Genomic DNA, 18463 nt, shown 5'->3' on the forward strand with positions numbered 1-18463 from the left:
TGACTCTTCTAACAATCCAAGGTTTTTGCTCACCATTCTGGGAGAAGCGAAATTTCTTTCTCTGCGGACTGCCAGGAACGTTCAGCAACTTCGTCAACAGTTGATGCTACACTGGAATCCCTGAGGTAAGTCTGCCGATTTTCCACTCTTAAACTTCTATGTAGTGTTTTTGCAAGAACTGTAATGTAGATGCTATGGAGGACAAAGAAGATTGCTTTTCCCGGTGTGAGACTGCTTGGAACGACCCATACTCCCTGCACAAGCCGTTAGTGTGCTGCACTGCCAGGCATAAGGAAGCATAGTCGATGTGAATGCACCTCATATTTTGAATTGTTATTTATTTAGGGACAGGCTCCACGCGCCTTTAAAACATAAAAGAAAAGAAAAAAACTAACGGAGGAAAAAGTTCGTAAGCGAAAAACGCGCATGAAAACACTGAGAGGACAAGCCTGTATTTGCAGCAGACGGTGGGTATTAGTGCCCATGTGGTGACATGGAAGACGACTCCTGGATCTTACGGGACGGGCAGTCAAGTCCGTACCCAGAGTCGGACAAACAAAAACACACATAAATAGCGTTGTGATATGCGTATGGTATATATCATGTATATTTCAGGTGTATACAAACATTATTGACTGAGTTACGATATTATTTTACCAGCAAATAATGTAATGACCATGCAAATTGCAAACACCGTAGTGTAATTATTAACCACCACATGACTGGCCATCCATCATTCTCGATGTGAGTTTGTGCTTTGACATACATACCACACAAATGACATAATAATAATTGAATTACCAGGTAGCCTAGTGTCAGCCATCACTTGGCATTAACATTCTCTGGAGCCTATGGCCCTCTGTCTGACAGAGTAAAGTTGTCTGGCTTTAGCATGAACACAATAACAGGGTTGTTCTGACCTTGAAAGGGTTACTGGTAACAATATTAACATTCCCAGCTTCCAGTGACTCTTAATCAGCTGAAGAGAGTCATGTCCTGGCCCTGGGAGAGTTCATATTATCTCTGTCCTTGCTATTCTTCCTTAATTAGCATAATTCATGGTGTGGTGGCTGGCATGTGGGGATGGTTGTCTGGTGCCCCGCCTGCGACACACTCACACTCCCAACAGCATGTAATTGAATCACCAACTTGTGCATCAGGGACTGGTGGGGAGAGGGTGTGGAAGCCACCAAGCTAGGCTAGGTGAGAGGGAGAATAGTCAGATTAGGTTATGAATGGCGAAACATAATGAGTTGCCTTTGTGAGGCCAGTTTCAGTATTTGTCTTTGGGACGTATGCAGGGTGGCATAAAGGCTTTGGTGCACCTCTTCCTCATTATATTTTGATTTACATTTCATACCTTTCTATCCTTTTGTACTTTACTGTGTCGACTATGCCGATACTGAACATATATGAATAAAGGAGAATATCAGTGTGAAATGTGCATACTAAAACGCTACCATGCCTTCAATGTCGACAAGGTTACTGTACGACCTATATCCTAAACTGCACCCTGTTACTGAGCGCCATAAAGAGACATGTAATGAATCAGTGAGGGAGGACTGACATGGAGCTGCATATTCGTAAGCGCCTGTGGAAGTAGTGCATGCTCTGTCTGCTTGGTGACATACGTGCTGGAACTAACTGAATGAAGTGGTATAGTCTTGCAGTAGAACGGGTGGGCAGCGACAGTGTCTGCATACTAATGGATGCGATCTAAAGTGCAACTTTTGTAGAATTACGTAGAAAGGAGACAGTATGGGGCATGGGACACACGCAGGAAAGTTGGAACGGATCCACACACACACACACGCTCTTAACTCTTTTAGTCCCTCACTCTGTCTCATTCACTCTCACTCACTCACATTCTCTCTCTCTCTCTCTCTCTCTCTCTCTCTCTCTCTCTCTCTCTCTCTCTCTCTCTCTCTCTCCCTCTCTCTCTCTCTCTCTCATTGTTTTCATCACATCATCACTTTAATCATATTTTCTGTGTCCGATACTGGTAATAGATTAGGGAATTCTTTCGCTCATGTCCAGCAATCATTTTCAGTGTTTCATTTCAAATGTCACCACGTCAGCGCTAATACAATCCTTCCGTATTGATACAAGCAAGGGTTTGTTATTAAGGACAGATGAAATAGTTTTAGTAGGGGTGTTTTTATGACGTTGATGGATCTTGTGGAAGATTAGTAAAGTCTTTTTTAACGAAATTCAAATAATCGAAGTGCTCCCTTCTCCAGACTGGGGTCGGACTTGCGTCGTTTTAGACAACAGCCAAGTTCTCTAACCACTCGGCCATTTCCATTTACGTCCCGAATTAACTTATCATCTACTAAGACACCTAGAGTATTATTTTCCACTGTCTTCAGTCTCATGGTGTTTCAGGATATATGTTGTATGTCAGTGCTGGAGCTGGTGCAGGGAATGTAACGCCTTTTTTCCATGTCCCATTACACAATCAGTAAGTAATGTCACTTTTCTCAGTAACTAAAACTGTTCCAGCTGTGTTGATGCCTCTATTTGTTCTCGACCGACAATGCCTAAATATAACAGCAATGGTAACAGCCTTATTCCACTCTACCCCTTCCAGTTGTAGAGGAGCGTGGCTAAGATACCGTAGTTCAGCATATTTAAGGCTGCATGACCAGCTTTATTCCCTTGGTGGCACTGCGTGATCAAAAAGTCTCTAGTCATCTCTTGGGTATCGAACCTATGGAAAGTTGTCATTCCGACTACACAGTCTGAATGGTAATAGTATGTGAAGTCCGTAGTCTATTCGGGCCAATTTTTCGTCGCTCAGCTGAGGGAGGCATGTTGTTTGACTGAGTATAACAGGCGTTATTTTAAATGCTGAGTCCATATTGTTGCAATGCATCGTTTGAAAGAGTAAGTATCTCTCATTTGGTGATAAATAACAAGTGTGCGTTATTTTACCAGTAATGAAGTTAATGATTAAAAGTTTAAGCAATTTTTCCTACGCGCCATTATTCCAGAGACAAAAGTAAAGCGCACTCAGAAAGCGCCAATACCAGGCATCTCAAATCATCACCAAAATGCAATAAACTTCTACCTAGCTTATCACTCACATATCTACAAAAGTTCGATGAAATCAATGAATAATATTTTGAGATATCGTATGAACAACCGAACAAAAACAGTTCTGAATCGAGACTCTAACTCAAATCAACTCCAGAATTTAATCAACTCTTCCGTGGCCCATCACCCACTTATTCACAAAACTTAACTGAAATCTATCCATAACTTTTTTAGATTTCTGGACAAACAAACCAGCTTGGTTGATGGAGGTAAACAAATAAATGCAACCGTCGGTAAGCACTGAAATATTAACAGAAGTTATGATATCTAAGAAAATAATTACTGTATAGTTTGAAAATTATCATTCATGAAAATACTCAAAGATATTATAATGGATCGAATGCCTCAGTTGTTACTATACAGTAGGCTACACTTTGTTTTACGTAGTTTACCATATTGTTATCGAAGGAAAATAGTTTAAAATAATGCTGGTCTCCTACTTTCACAAAACAGTTCTCGATCACACATGCCTACATTTTGCCATGATGTGTGGAGGTGTATAGTCTGTAGGAGGACTACTGGGGCTTGGGAACGGGTTGTGAACCATATGCCCAGAGTCGAACACATGTAGAAAATGTCCAGCTTTTTGTCCGTGGAAAACACTGCAAAACAATGATTGTGGCACTTACCGTCACATTTTACACTGGCAGTAGAAATCCTCCAGATCTCATCTGCAAGGCAAATCGCCCTTTTGGCATCACACCCCTGGAGAGGACAACTACCTGTCCGGTTCTCTTTTTCGACACCTGTCAACAGCTGCAGTTAGGTCCATCAGGTTGAACTCGTGAACACACACACACACACACACACACACACACACACACACACACACAAGCCTATGTCACAGTTAGACCCAATCGCATCATTCCCGCATTCACCTCCCATTGTTTGGGTCTATTACACACACAAGCCTATGTCACAGTTAGACCCAATCGCATCATTCCCGCAATCACCTCCCATTTGGTCTATTTTACGCCGATGGTGACTCATATTTTATTCTCGTTACTTTTAGAAGCCTTAATTCAGCTTAAGAGAGCCGCTACGGTGAGAGAGAGAGAGAGAGAAAAAAAAAAGCTCAAGCTATACCCAACGTCATCATCGCTCTGAGGAGGTAAAGTAGCAAGAATAGCTGAAAATACCCGGAAAGAAACAACACCCAACATCAGAAGAAAGAGTTAATCGTCACTCATGCCGGGAATTTGAGCAACGCGTAGACATGCAGACGATACTGATGGAAATGATTTACCATCTGCCTTCATTCCTCATTGTCATCACGTTCCTTTGCTGGTTATAAGGGAAAATGACCAACTCCGTATTTAGTGAGACAGTAGTGCAGCCATCTCATATCTCCGGTCCAACCTAGAACCGTTTTACTGCGAAGCAAAGAAAATTAAAGTTAGTAGTCTTTTCAATGGCCACCCCTTACGGGATTATGGCGTCTGGCAATAGAAAGATAGATAGATAGTGATAGTCTTTTCGAACTGGTTGTGCAACAGATTTATGGTGATAGCTTTATGACAACACCCATGCTTTGATGAAACTTGCACACACACACACACACACGCAGAGAGAGAGAGAGAGAGGGAGAGAGGAAAAACTCTTTAAACCTTCAGCACAACCGAATGTATTTTGGAGAGAGAGAGAGAGAGAGAGAGAGAGAGAGAGAGAGAGAGAGTTATCATCAAGTGATCGCCATAATATTGCGGTGAGACCTGGCGTAGAAGGATGACGAAATATAGTTATTCAAGACTTGTTAAACTAAATTGCCTTTCCCCTCAGACATAGATACATACCCATTACTATTCAGTGGTCGCTATGGGAAACGCTGACCCTCACAACCATAGCCATCATGGAATACCCGTGTTCACCCCTGACGAGTAGTACTACAAGATGCATCTTACATCTAGACTTGTCTGAAAGAATAAACCATAAGGTCACTATGTTACTCCTTGAAGGTTGTAAGTTCCGAGACGCTCTACACAAACTCAGGTATACAGAGTGACCCATGTATAACTCATGACTTCCACTCTGCTGGGCGATTTCTTGCGTGTTATGGGGACGGCTCAATGTTATCAGTATCTAGCCTGCATCATTTATTCATTTCCTACTCTAAATGGAGAACCACGCCCACACTAGACGACGGAACGTTCCCCGCAACACATAAAGTACTGCCATGTGAGTTTCTAATGTAGCACTATTTACGAGCCTTCCTATAGACTGGGTGTGTTGAACCACAGAGTACATGCAGATGGAGCAGCGAATGCAGTGACCATTATTGCATTGTGACTCTATGATCCTTAAATACCGTATAAGAGAATCCCAATGCACTGTACTTATTCTAAGTGTTTTGATGCTCACACTGTTTATGTTTTCCCTGTTCTCATCCTTCCCTCCCTTCACCTATTGAGCTTTTACCGCTCTCATAACCCCATCTGTATAAGTACTGAATAGCTATGAGGACATCACACATCCTTGTCTTCCTCCAAAATTGATGCTAAACCACTCGCTTAGACAACTGCCTCCTCATACAAACTTTATCACAAACTTTTAACAGCATTTGGTGCTTTCTTTTCACACTACACATAGGCAAAGCCTCTCATAAACCTTCTATGTTTACTTTGTCTTACTCTATTTCAATATCTATAAATGATTTAAATGCCTTACAGTCCTTTTCACAAGCTTATATATATATATATATATATATATATATATATATATATATATATATATATATAACGAATATTTCAGGTATCCTTGATATAACAAGAACACAATTGTCACCAAACATATAATGTGCTACAAGCACAGTGCCATAGCATCTGGTACCTTCAACTAAAATTTTGAAAATTACCATCAAATAACCTACATTCCTTTTCTTCCCTTGACAACCAGCCATTCGAAACGAAAGAGAGAGAGAGAGAGAGAGAGAGAGAGATTAAAACCATGCTCCCTGCCTCTGAAAAGTTCAAAACCTTGGAAACCTCCCCACCTGACTGGGCTAGTAATGAAGGCAGTTCATCCACCATGATGATAATAACTGAAACTCAGATATGAGAAGAGGAAATGGAGAGGAAACGACAAAGTAACCTGCCAATTATCCCAACCAAAGCATCAGTCAAAAATCACTCTGCCATACCCTATACCATCCCAACACGAACACAACCAATCATTTCCAAAGCATCTACAGCAAGCGCCAGTCCTGCCTGTTAGTTCCATATGAACCAAGAACTAAGATATACGTTTCCCCCCTCCTACAATATCAGAATTTCCTTTCACAATAAGTCACAGCTCCTTACAATGTTCAAAAAGTCGCACAATACAAAAATCATTCAACATCCCCTGACGCACACCTTAATATACCCAGGCCAGTAGACCTACATATAAGACTACTAAACAGTAATGTCGTGAAGCCCCATGAACACCATGAAAATCCCAGATACAAATTATATATATATATATATATATATATATATATATATATATATATATATATATATATATATATATATATATATATATATATATATGAAATTTACATTCGAGTCAGTTGTCAAGCGTAATACATAACAAAGTATCTGGCGACTTCCTTACCAACACGCTTGCAATTGAATTACAAACACAGGTCGGTAAAATCATCAGAGGAATGGACTACAAATTTTCACCGAGCAGACAATTCACACCTACACCAATCTCTACAGCAGTATGTAGCAGCAACAGACCCTTATACCTCTTAGGAGACTTAAGGTGGACACCACAGGCCACTAGAAAACATAGAAACACAGTAAGAACACAATACAGCAGGTAATTCGAGTAACAACACTACATCACACAGGACCACACTTCTCCACACGTCACACAGCCAACCAAGACACTGCGCCAAACAAGTCACGCCAAACACAGCACGCACCACAACGTACGCATCACACAAGGCCAACTTATAGAGGCAATCACATTCCTATCATCACGGTTTATTTAGCTTAGGAGATGGATTTAAAGTGAACAGCTTCGGTAGAGCTTTTAGTAATTCGTTAGAGCTTTCAGTAATTCGTTAGAGCTTTCAGCAATTCGTTAGAGCTTATAGTACTTCGGTAGTGCTTATAGTAATTCGATAGAACTTTCAGTAACTCATTCACTACCTGAGAGCTTCTGCAACCTGCATGTAATCGCCTGGAGGGACCAAGAGTTAGCTAAAGGAAAACGACACCATACTGAAGTACCAAATGACTATCATTGCTTTCTGAAATTTCTCCAATTGTTTTCATTGTATTTAAGTTTAATTTGTAGACGGGTGAAAAGAAAAACAGACTCACTTACTTGCTTTGTATTAACATTAAACTTACTATTTTCTTTTCTTCCACCATTATTTCTTCCTCCTTCTGTCTACATGGTAACTTCTCATTCTCTTTGACTTGTTCTTTTTTTCACTTTCATTTTCTTTATCTGGGGGGGGGGAGGGGTATGTAGCATTGAACAAGTTAGGCGCACTGAGAGAGACCGTACCTCTGCCATCGCCTGTGCCAGATACCTCACATCACCACCAAAATTTAATAAACTCTTTCTTGCCCTATGACCACATGTCCATAAAATTTCACTGAAATTTATCAGTAAATTTGGAGATATCTTGCGAACAAACAAACCAAAAACAATCCTGAACCAGGACCCGAACTCAGATCGCCATAATGAAATTAACTCTTCCTTGGCCCACAACCCACATGTCCAAAAAATTTCATTCAAGTCCAGCAATAGCTTTTGAGATATCTTGTGGACAAACAGACAAAACAGGGGTGAATACATAACCTCCTTCAACTTCGCTGGCGGAAGTAATAATGGGAGGGGAGGGTGGGGGCAGTATGTATTGACAAACTGGTGACAAATCTTATCAGCAGGTTTAGATTTTACACAAAGGTAGACAAAAACAGGTGTTGCTTAATCCTTTCAGTAATTCTGTTATGCTGTAGAGGATTATATGTCAGATGTCTGAACTAGTAAAGGGCAATGTTTCTTCGTTTTGGCGGCCAGGAAAAAAAAAAAAAAAACAGCGCAACTGAAAAAAACAGGGGAATTGGACCCCCAGAATACCCCATCTGGGTCGCACATTTTTCCCTCCTATTTTCCTTCTGCTTCCGCACCCTCTCCCCCCCCCCCCTCCTGCAACGGAACCTGGGCAGCCTCGGCGATATTCACGACCCAAGATTTGCCACTCGGAGGCTCAGTGGGGCTACTTTTTCTCCCTGAGGGTGTGTGTGTGTGTGTGTGTGTGTGTGTGTGTGTGTGTGTGTGTGTGTGTGTGTGTGTGTGAGAGAGAGAGAGAAAGAGAGAGAGAGAGAGAGAGTATATGTGTATATTTTCGTATACTTTGGTCAAAATGCACCAAGCCAAGCACGTCTGAAATAGGTGTGAAGTTATATTTCAGACATGAACAAACTGGTTTTCAGCGTAACACCTCTGGGAGCACTCGGCTAGAGTCATGTAGTCCACTGGGTTAGCGTTCAAATGAGCCTGTGGACATATGAAGAAGAAGGAGGATAGGAGGAGGAGGAGGAAGAGGAGGAGAAGGAAACTAGGAAGAAGAAGAAAAAAAAGAAGAAAAAGAAAAAGGAAGAAGAAGAAGAATAGGAAGACAAAGAAGAAGAAACAATAACAACAACATACTCACCTTCACCAGCACCAACAACAACATCGGTGGTCTTCTCTCCATGCTTTGAAATTCCCCGTCTCGCCCACACTGCCATTTCTTGTGAAGCGAGGGCCGAATGGAGCCATCTGTTCTCCCTTCCCTGGCCTCACCCGCAACCATGCCAAACTCAGCCTCACCTCCCTCCTACCCACAGACCCTCACTCACACAACTACCAAACATTCACAGCCAAACTACAGTGATTGTTAAGATGAAAAAGTACGAAAGACAATCCAATTATGATTTTACCGTCATGCAGTCTTCTTCATCCTGAAAATTTCAGGATGTCATTACAGAAGAGAGAACCAGAAATTCAGCCACAACCCAGTCTATCCCGTAAAGGCGGGAGAATATTAGCAAGTATATTAACTAATTTCATGTATAAATAACATTCCATTGCAGTTCCTTAATATGTGGAATCATCTGGACATTCTTTAACTTTAGTATTCAACCTAGTTTGATTGATACGTGCACGATAGCTATGTGAGTGAAATATAAATACTTATACACACAATCATATATATATACATAGTATAACTTCTTACTATCTCCAGGTGATTGTATTTACCATTGATTAGAATTTTAGAACAGCAGCTATATATATATATATTTTGTCCTCTCTCTCTCTCTCTCTCTCTCTCTCAATTCATATGAATGCAGGACCAGACCCATGGACCTTTGCTGTTCCGTTAGTAATTTTTCTCCTCCGCGACCATCTATTGTTTTTGTCCTCCTCTCTCTCTCTCTCTCTCTCTCTCTCTCTCTCTCTCTCTCTCTCTCTCTCTCAATTCATATGAATGCAGGACCAGACCCATGGACCTTTGCTGTTCCGTTAGTAATTTTTCTCCTCCGCGACCATCTATTGTTTTTGTCCTCCTCTCTCTCTCTCTCTCTCTCTCAATTCATATGAATGCAGGACCAGACCCATGGACCTTTGCTGTTCCGTTAGTAATTTTTCTCCTCCGCGGCCATCTATTGTTTTTTGTCCTCCTCTCTCTCTCTCTCTCTCTCTCTCTCTCTCTCTCTCTACAAACACACACACACACACACACACACACACACACACACACACACACACATATATATATATATATATATATATATATATATATATATATATATATATATATATATATATATATATATATATATATATATATATATAATACCACCAGCAAGCACCACCCCAACAAAGACTGCAGTCACTACAAACACAAACCACTTTCACAAACACCAAACAAAACCTCGCAAATACTAGCTTTCAAACTCAACCCACAATATACCACAAACCCGGCCAACAAACAATGTCAGCACAAGCACCGCTTGTCAAATATAACTCCACAGACACCTGCCCACAACACTACCGTCACAAAAGCAAACCTACAAATACCATCCTACCAACACCACCCTCAAAACCACCACCCCCATTCTAACAGTGCAGTTTTCCGAATGTGGATGAAAAGCTGGTGATATGAAGAGTTTTGTGTTCCCGTTTCACCAATTATCAACACTTAATTTCTGATCATCTTCTTTGTTTACCTTCTGTTGTGTTTCAGTAACATGGTGAGTATTCCAGCGTACTTTCGTAAACATTATACTTTATTTGCTACATCATGTCTCTACATCTCTCCTGATGACGACAAAACAAGACGTCATGTACTATTATCTGAGATTAACAGTTTTTATAATAGTCTTGGCTTTTCCTCCAGTTTTCCCTCTGTTTAACAGCCCCCTACCGTAAAGCTCACGTGTTTCTCCTCACTACAACTCAGCTGAACTAAGGGACTGACAGCAATCGTTTTCTTTTTTATCGTCTTATTTTTTATAAACCCATTTCAGAGCCAAAAGTAGTCGTTGCTGCTGTATGTGTACAACAACGTATCCTGCTCACATGTTCCCAAACTTCAGTGTTCTGAGTACTTTGGTTTTTGGGTACGACTTCAGTCTCATACTAAGTACATCTGACACTGTTCAAGCACCTCTTATCTCCAGTGACTGTTTGACTCTATATATTCAGTGTTCATCACCATCTTAACTAACCTCTCTTTTCGCTGGTCTCCATGGCATAGAAGGCCACACTTTTTCTATTTTTAATGTCCTAATACATTTTGTACAGCAGACCACTAGAATTTCTGACCACCTTTTCGCAGCATACTTGGCTTTTCTCCTACAGCTAATCCTTCTAGTCAGTGTCACTCTGTCCTTTCCAGTGTGCTTCTCCTATCACAATTTTATATCTGTAACCTGTGGGATTGCTCCACCTGCCAAGAAGCGGAGTCTGTGACATGTTAATAATGCGAATTGGGTGGCTCCCAGAAAGTACTTTTTTGACTGTTGAAATTATTAGTGTTTCCATGACCTAGAGCCATCTAAGTGTACTTCTTGCATTATGGGGGCCTTACTTTTGGACATGGAAGCATCTATTCCCTTTCCTTACTTACATTTTGACTAATGTAAAAATATCGATTTCCTTGGTTAAAATAAAATGGTCGCGTGTTAGAGTTGCTCCCCAGGGGACGTTCGCCCCAATGATGTGGGATTGAGGGAAATTCACCCTGCCTAAAACCTGGCCTTGGTGTAGGTCTACAATTGTGCAAACTTATTTTTCTTGTGTTAAAAAGAATATGAGCGAGCATCGGGGTTCCTCCAGACATCCAAGAGCTGCATCATCTGTAGAGAACGGCGCTTCCCTGACCTGGCCCAAGTGGAAGTCTACCACAATGCATAACTCTGTGTTTCCAGGCAAAGACTATTACAGGCCATAGAACAGGCAGGTAATGGGGAGAAGGACTTAGCAACTTGAGAGAGAGAGAGAGGGAGCGAGAGCGAGACAGAGAGATAGCTAGCAGGACTCTATACTTCGCTCTGTGTGAGAGACTTGTTAATATTTCCAAGACAAATAAAAATAGTCCCATACTATTCTTTACCTCTCCAAGATATAAAAACCGCTCGTCCACAAGTCTAATATATATATATATATATATATATATATATATATATATATATATATAACTCAACCACAAAGTCTTTTTATGACATTTGGTAGCAGCGAACGTATACGAACCTCGTCTACGAATCAACATTGAATTCCTACAAAATATCAAGACTGAAAACAAAAAAAATACCTCTCATAACCAACAACACAACCAGCTCCTGACAGTATTCTCTCCAACCAGCCCCCTCCGTCTCCCCGATCATCATGCTGATGCAGAGGTGAAGAGATCACACGACGCCTTGCAAGTAGTTTAACAAAATATTGATACGATCTTGCAACTTCTACGACGAACCAGCGAATCTACGGACATCGTCTCCGAATTAAAAGCAAATTTCTACAAAAGCAGGCGAAACTCTACAAGATTAGCTTCAGTTCTACAGTGATTCCTACAAAATACAGCCTACAATGCAAATAGCCTACAAGTCTACAAAACAACTCTATAATCTTCACGTAACTTCAAGCAGCAACAAGAAGAATATAAAACAAAGCAAGTAAAGAAGAGGAAAGACCAAAGCAACAAGCACACAAGCCATCGCTGATGCAGAGGTCAAGACACGCAGCAAAACACCAGAGCCACATTTATAACGCGACTTACTTACCTTTCTTCACCTAGCTTAAGCATCGCTACTCAGTATTCACCACAGCTACCAGTGTGGGAAGCCGACGTCACCATGTGCTGAGACGACAACACGTCAATCAACCCGTGAAGAACAACGCTATCACCACGTGCAACACCACTCACACCATTTCCACCACGGTAAAAATTAGTGAGTTACATAGTTACTTCATTTATACAATACACAGTGATAGACAATAAGCTTCTGCACAAACATATAAAACGTGCTGTATAGTTACAGCTTAAATACACATACTTACTTCAGTTATCTGCATAACTCAAACACTAAATAATCACCAACAATAAATATTCTACACTGTATATATTCATTCATTTATTATAACATTTATTTACTACCAACGAGTGTTACCATTTATACCTACATAAAATGAGTGTTTCATACATACAGCTATACATTATTACATCTACAAAGTAATAAAAAAAATATACCATCACAGTTACTCAGTGAGCAATTAAAAGAACTGTATTTAACATTTATTAATTAAAGCTGCCTAGTGGAAACAGACAAATTAAGTTACAAGGTAAACTAGAGAAAAAAAAAAAAATGGCCAACACAAATGACGTTAGCAAGAGTGAACATCTTCAACACAATCGTGAGGACAATGATTTCCACACAGTGCTGACACACATATTACCCACGATAGGTACAAGTGAACAACAAATCAGTGTATATAGTTAATACTGTATATATGTATATATATTTTTTATATAAAATAACAAAATATGGGACTATATAATATCATTTTATAATCTCTGTGCAATATAAACTAAACTTTAAAAAAGTATCCCAAGGAAATTAGCCAGTAATTATGCAACCATGAACAACATAGAAAAAGCGTACACAAGCGAAGAAAAACAAACTATAGAAAATCAATACATACAAAAATGAAAAAATAAAAAAGAATGAAAGAAAGAAAAGTAAGAAAGAAAAAAGAGAAATAGAGTAAGATCACATAACAAACAAATGAAAATAAGTGTAAGTGTTACTACATATGTCAAAATACCACATAAACTCCAAACAAAAAAAGCAAATTGTGTCTCCACATGCAAGTGGCATGACACATCATCACTATCATCGACCGCAGCATATGTTAGGACTGCAATTATAACAATTATGTAACGACAAACGATTGCATTATGTTACATTTTGCCAATTATGTAACAGTTGCATTAACAAGATGTAACTTTTAGGTAACTTTAACTACAATTATGTAACTACAAACGATATGTAACAATTATGTAACGACAAACGATTGCATTATGTTACACTTTGCCAATTAACAGTTGCATTAACAAGATGTAACTTTTATGTAACACTAACTACAATTATGTAACTACAAACGATATGTAACAATTGTGTAACGACAAACGATTGCATTATGTTACACTTTGCCAATTATGTAACAGTTGCATTAACAAGATGTAACTTTTATGTAACTTTAACTACAATTATATAACTACAAACGATATGTAACAATTATGTAACGACAAACGATTGCATTATGTTACACTTTGCCAATTATGTAACAGTTGCATTAACAAGATGTAACTTTTATGTAACTTTAACTACAATTATGTAACTACAAACGATATGTAACAATTATGTAACGACAAACGATTGCATTATGTTACACTTTGCCAATTAACAGTTGCATTAACAAGATGTAACTTTTATGTAACTTTAACTACAATTATAAGGCCAAGACACTTATGTAATAGTTGCATTAACAAAATGTAACTACAATTATAAGGCCAACACACGTATGCATTTCACTACAATAACCCAAGTACATACTGTATTACAGTTAAATAATTTACTTTAATGCATTTATTCAAATATGTATACAACTTGTTTAAAATGTAATATTACTGAATAATCACTATTTACTATGAATATTATATGTATACAATATTCATACAATTATGTTACTTTTACAATATTATGTATTTCACTTAATTAGCTTATAGGTTCATTATAATGTGTATATAATATGTATTAATATGTTATGACTATTAACTGTCGATGGTACGCCATTTTCGCGCGGCCGAGCAATGTGTTAGGACTCCATATTATAATTACAAATCATAATAAATAGATAGATAAATAGACAGATAGAGAGACAGATAGAAGCAGGGAGTCAGATGATGAGAAGGTATTGTGTCTGCGAGAATCGAGCAATGCTAAACATGCTTACACACTCTTAACTCAAGGAATGCTTATTAGGCACACGATAGCGCCTAGTGACCATACACACACATACACACATACTCACACACAGGCTTCTAGAACTTTCCACTCACAAGGAACACACGTGACACACCCCTGCTACACCAGAATTTAGGAAAGAGAGCTCAGATGGAGGTTAGCCATAGAACAGAGAGGTCAGAAGGAGAAAGGGCTTAGCAACATGGGAGAGAGAGAGCGAGACAGGGAGGTAGCTACCCGGGACTCTATACTTCGCTCTGTGTGAGAAACTTGTTAATATTTCCAAGACAAATAAAAATAGTCCCATACTATTCTTTACCTCTCCTGTCACTACATGACAAATGGGAAGCTACTCCAAGATATAAAAACCGCTCGTCCACAAGTCTAATCTAATATATAGAAAACTCAACCACAAAGTCCTTTTATGACACTCCCTCCCCTCCCCTCCCCTCCCCTATGTGCAACCCTACCGAAGGGGGAGGGGGCTCTTTTTCTTTTTAAGACCTGACCTGGGTGGAGGTCAATCACTGCAAGACATTCGTTTTCATGAGTAAAAAAAAAAAAAAAATTCTGACTGCAAAGCACTATTGCCTGGGTCCCCCGAGGACTGCATTCCCCCCTTCGCGCGCGTGCGTGCGTGCGTGCTTGTGTGTGTGTGTGTGTGTGTGTGTGTGTGTGTGTGTGTGTGTGTGTGTAGGTCCTTCTGGTGGTCCACCTTGCCTAAAACTTGGATGACAGACATCTAACACTGCAAGACTGTATTTCAGTGTACAACACCATGACGGATGCTTCCCTCCCCCTCCCCCCCTCCTCCACTATATGAGAGGCAGGATAGTTCCACCCTGCCAAAACTCGCTCCGGGGGAAGTTCCTCATTGTGAAAAAAAATATAATCATCCTATATAAAGTAGAAGAAATACGGCCATGCATACTGGCTCTGCTTGAAACCCTCTGGAACCCCCCATCCACCCTTTGGGGGACAGGCATTGCGGATCTTACCCTGACTGAAATCTAGTCCATGTGGATGTATACTACTGAGTAAATTTCCAATGTGTAGGAAATAAACTATAGCCGTTCATACCAGTGTTGATCTGGGTCCCAGTGGTTCTTTCCCTCGCCCTACCCCCCCCCCCACTTCCGTGTGGGACGGCCCTTGGGGGTCCCATCGTGCTTCACACCTGCTCCAGATAAAGGCTTACTATTGTGCAAAATTTCTTGTTCCTAAGTTAAATAACGCACCCCTCCTAAGGCCTGAACCTCGTTCTTCAAAAAGGTGCAGTGACTAAGTTAGCGACATGGAGACATATGCTGTATTCGACACCCACGGGGGTGCAGCAAAAATACGGCATCTGATGGAAGGGATTATTAAATCCAATTCCTCCTCCTACTGTCCCGTACTACACTTCTCTTCAGAAACAGCCCTTTTCACTCCTCTTCTGAAACTCCTCTCTCCTTCACCTCTCACCAACCGCCCTCTCCTCTCCTCTCCTCTCGTTTCATGCTCCACCGAACTACTGAGGAAAGTGGCTTCTTTTCTTTCCTTTATTGCCATCCTATTTTCCCCTCCCTTTTTTCTCTCCCTCTTTGTCCCGCAAACACATGCACAATTTCAGGGGCCTTACTTTTACTGCCCTTCCTCGTTTTCTTCTTATTTGTTCGCTCCTTTTTATTTTCTCACCTCTGTTCTCATTCCCGTTATCATCGCTCCCTAGATAAATTTTAAAGTTTTTTTCTTTTTTTTTTTTTTTTTTTTTTTTGCTGTAGATGTCTAGTGGTTTAACCCCCTCAAAGCGATGATGTATTTCTCGAATTAATTTAGAATGCCTCCAAACATTTTATTAAACTGGAAAGCTCTCTGTTAGTTAGCGGGTTACACTCAAGTTATTACAAGCGAGCGAGCGAAACGTGCGAGCGATGTTTACCTTCAGTTAAGTTTGGAGATGAGCGGCCCCGCCCGACCCGACCCAGCCCGGCCAGACCCAGCAGTCACGCTAAAGCAGAAGCTAACAACTTTACTCCTATGTGAAGGGGAATTGAATTTCTTCCTGCATGTGGTACATTCATTCAATAAATTTTGTTATCAACTAAAAACTCACCTGTAAAGGCATAGGAACCCCTTGGAATTTCGAGTTTTCCAAGGGAGTGTTCGCCTTTAATTGGTGAACGCCTTCATTACGAAATCAAATTTAAAAAGATTTTCCGTCATAAGTTTTTTTTTTTTTTTTTTTTTTTTGGCATCAGCTCTTGCAACTGAATACCAGATATTCCGCCTAGAATTATATATTAGAGAAAAATTGTGATAACGGCCCTCGCCAGGGGCGTACCGTACCTAAAGATTTGGGGGCCCGGGGGGCTAGGTTCTTTGCGGGGCCCCCCTCATGGAGGGGGGCCCCGCAAAGAACCTAGCCTCCCTCATTCTCAAAACTTATTTAATATCTCAGCCGAGATTGTCGGGATGATAAATATATGTACTTTTAAATATTAATAAAAAAGCTTGTAAATTTTTAAGGCTTTGGGGGGCCCCCCTCAATTGGGGGCCCGGGGGGTAGTTTCAAACAACCCCCCCCATCCGCCTCCCCCTCAGGTACGCCACTGGCTCTCGCTTGCTCGTCACGCTCTTACAAAGCGCATTTTACTGGTATGGTCTCCTTTAAGCTAAAGAATATCATTCAGTATAAGCAAAAAATATACCAGATTTTCCTCTTTAAATAATAATAATAATAATAATAATCCCTTCAGTATCAAGACGTAGTTTTTACTCTGTTCTTTCTATCTTCAGACGATTTTCAGTTTTGGAGAGATATTTCGAACTATCATCAACCCTTTCATTACTAGAGGCCTCTCCTGGGTTGACTAAAATTGTCTCGTGAGAGTATGAATAACTGCAAACTACTTCAGCAGAGTGAAGGGGTTAAGGGCTCCATTCAGACAGGGGTTGCAGAGGGAAGTGCATAAATGGGGGACACTAACTAATTAAGCCATAAACATGTCTTTATCATTTTAACATAAACAGGGATTTGATATTACATAACGCCATCTATATTATAACGACCCGGTTTCTGTATGTTTCTTGGTTTGTTTGTTACCGTAACACAGCAAAAACGGCGCAACGTAGCGCAATTTTTGTTAGAGCAAGGTACCGTTAAAATGCTCTAATTTGAAGAATACAACAATTTCCAGTCCAATGGGGTAACGGGTTTCCGAGTTATGACTCATTTCTGGATTTTTAACATCGAACAGAGGCCACCAAAGGCAGCCATTAAGCGAGTAATAGAAAGGCTTCAAGTTCGTTTTACAGTTAAAGTGAGGTGGCATTTTTTGAGTCAACAATGATATAAGAATCTAAATAATGAATTGCCAATATATCAACATCTTATCAAGTTTTATCCTCTTAAAATCATTCCTCATGATCTACATTCTCCACATATATACTTGTCTAGATTAGGGTTTGGACAGCACTCACTCTGTTCTTTTCACACTCATGCTGGACTAATACCTCACACTCATACATAATGTGGGAAATTACATTACATTACAGCAGTTGTACTCAGTTTATTCGTGGGAATAAAAATTGCATACAACCACGGTAATGACTTTATAAACAAAAGACAATAATGTGTGTGAATGAGAGAGAGAGAGAGAGAGAGAGAGAGAGAGAGAGAGACAGACAGACAGACAGACAGACAGACTAATCTCACGAGATTACTGAGCAAATGTACTCACAGTGGTCACACAGACTAATTAATATATCCCGATGATTAAAGTCTACTTCTCTGATGTTCCTCAGTGCACATCTACGCATACCCAGAACAGTTTCTTTAATACAGTGATTCATAATGGCAAGGTAGTCAAACC

The sequence above is a fragment of the Coenobita brevimanus genome, chromosome 102, assembly GCF_032717465.1.
Source record: "Coenobita brevimanus isolate Jiangsu-jjx chromosome 102, ASM3271746v2, whole genome shotgun sequence".
Classification (NCBI taxonomy): domain Eukaryota; kingdom Metazoa; phylum Arthropoda; class Malacostraca; order Decapoda; family Coenobitidae; genus Coenobita; species Coenobita brevimanus.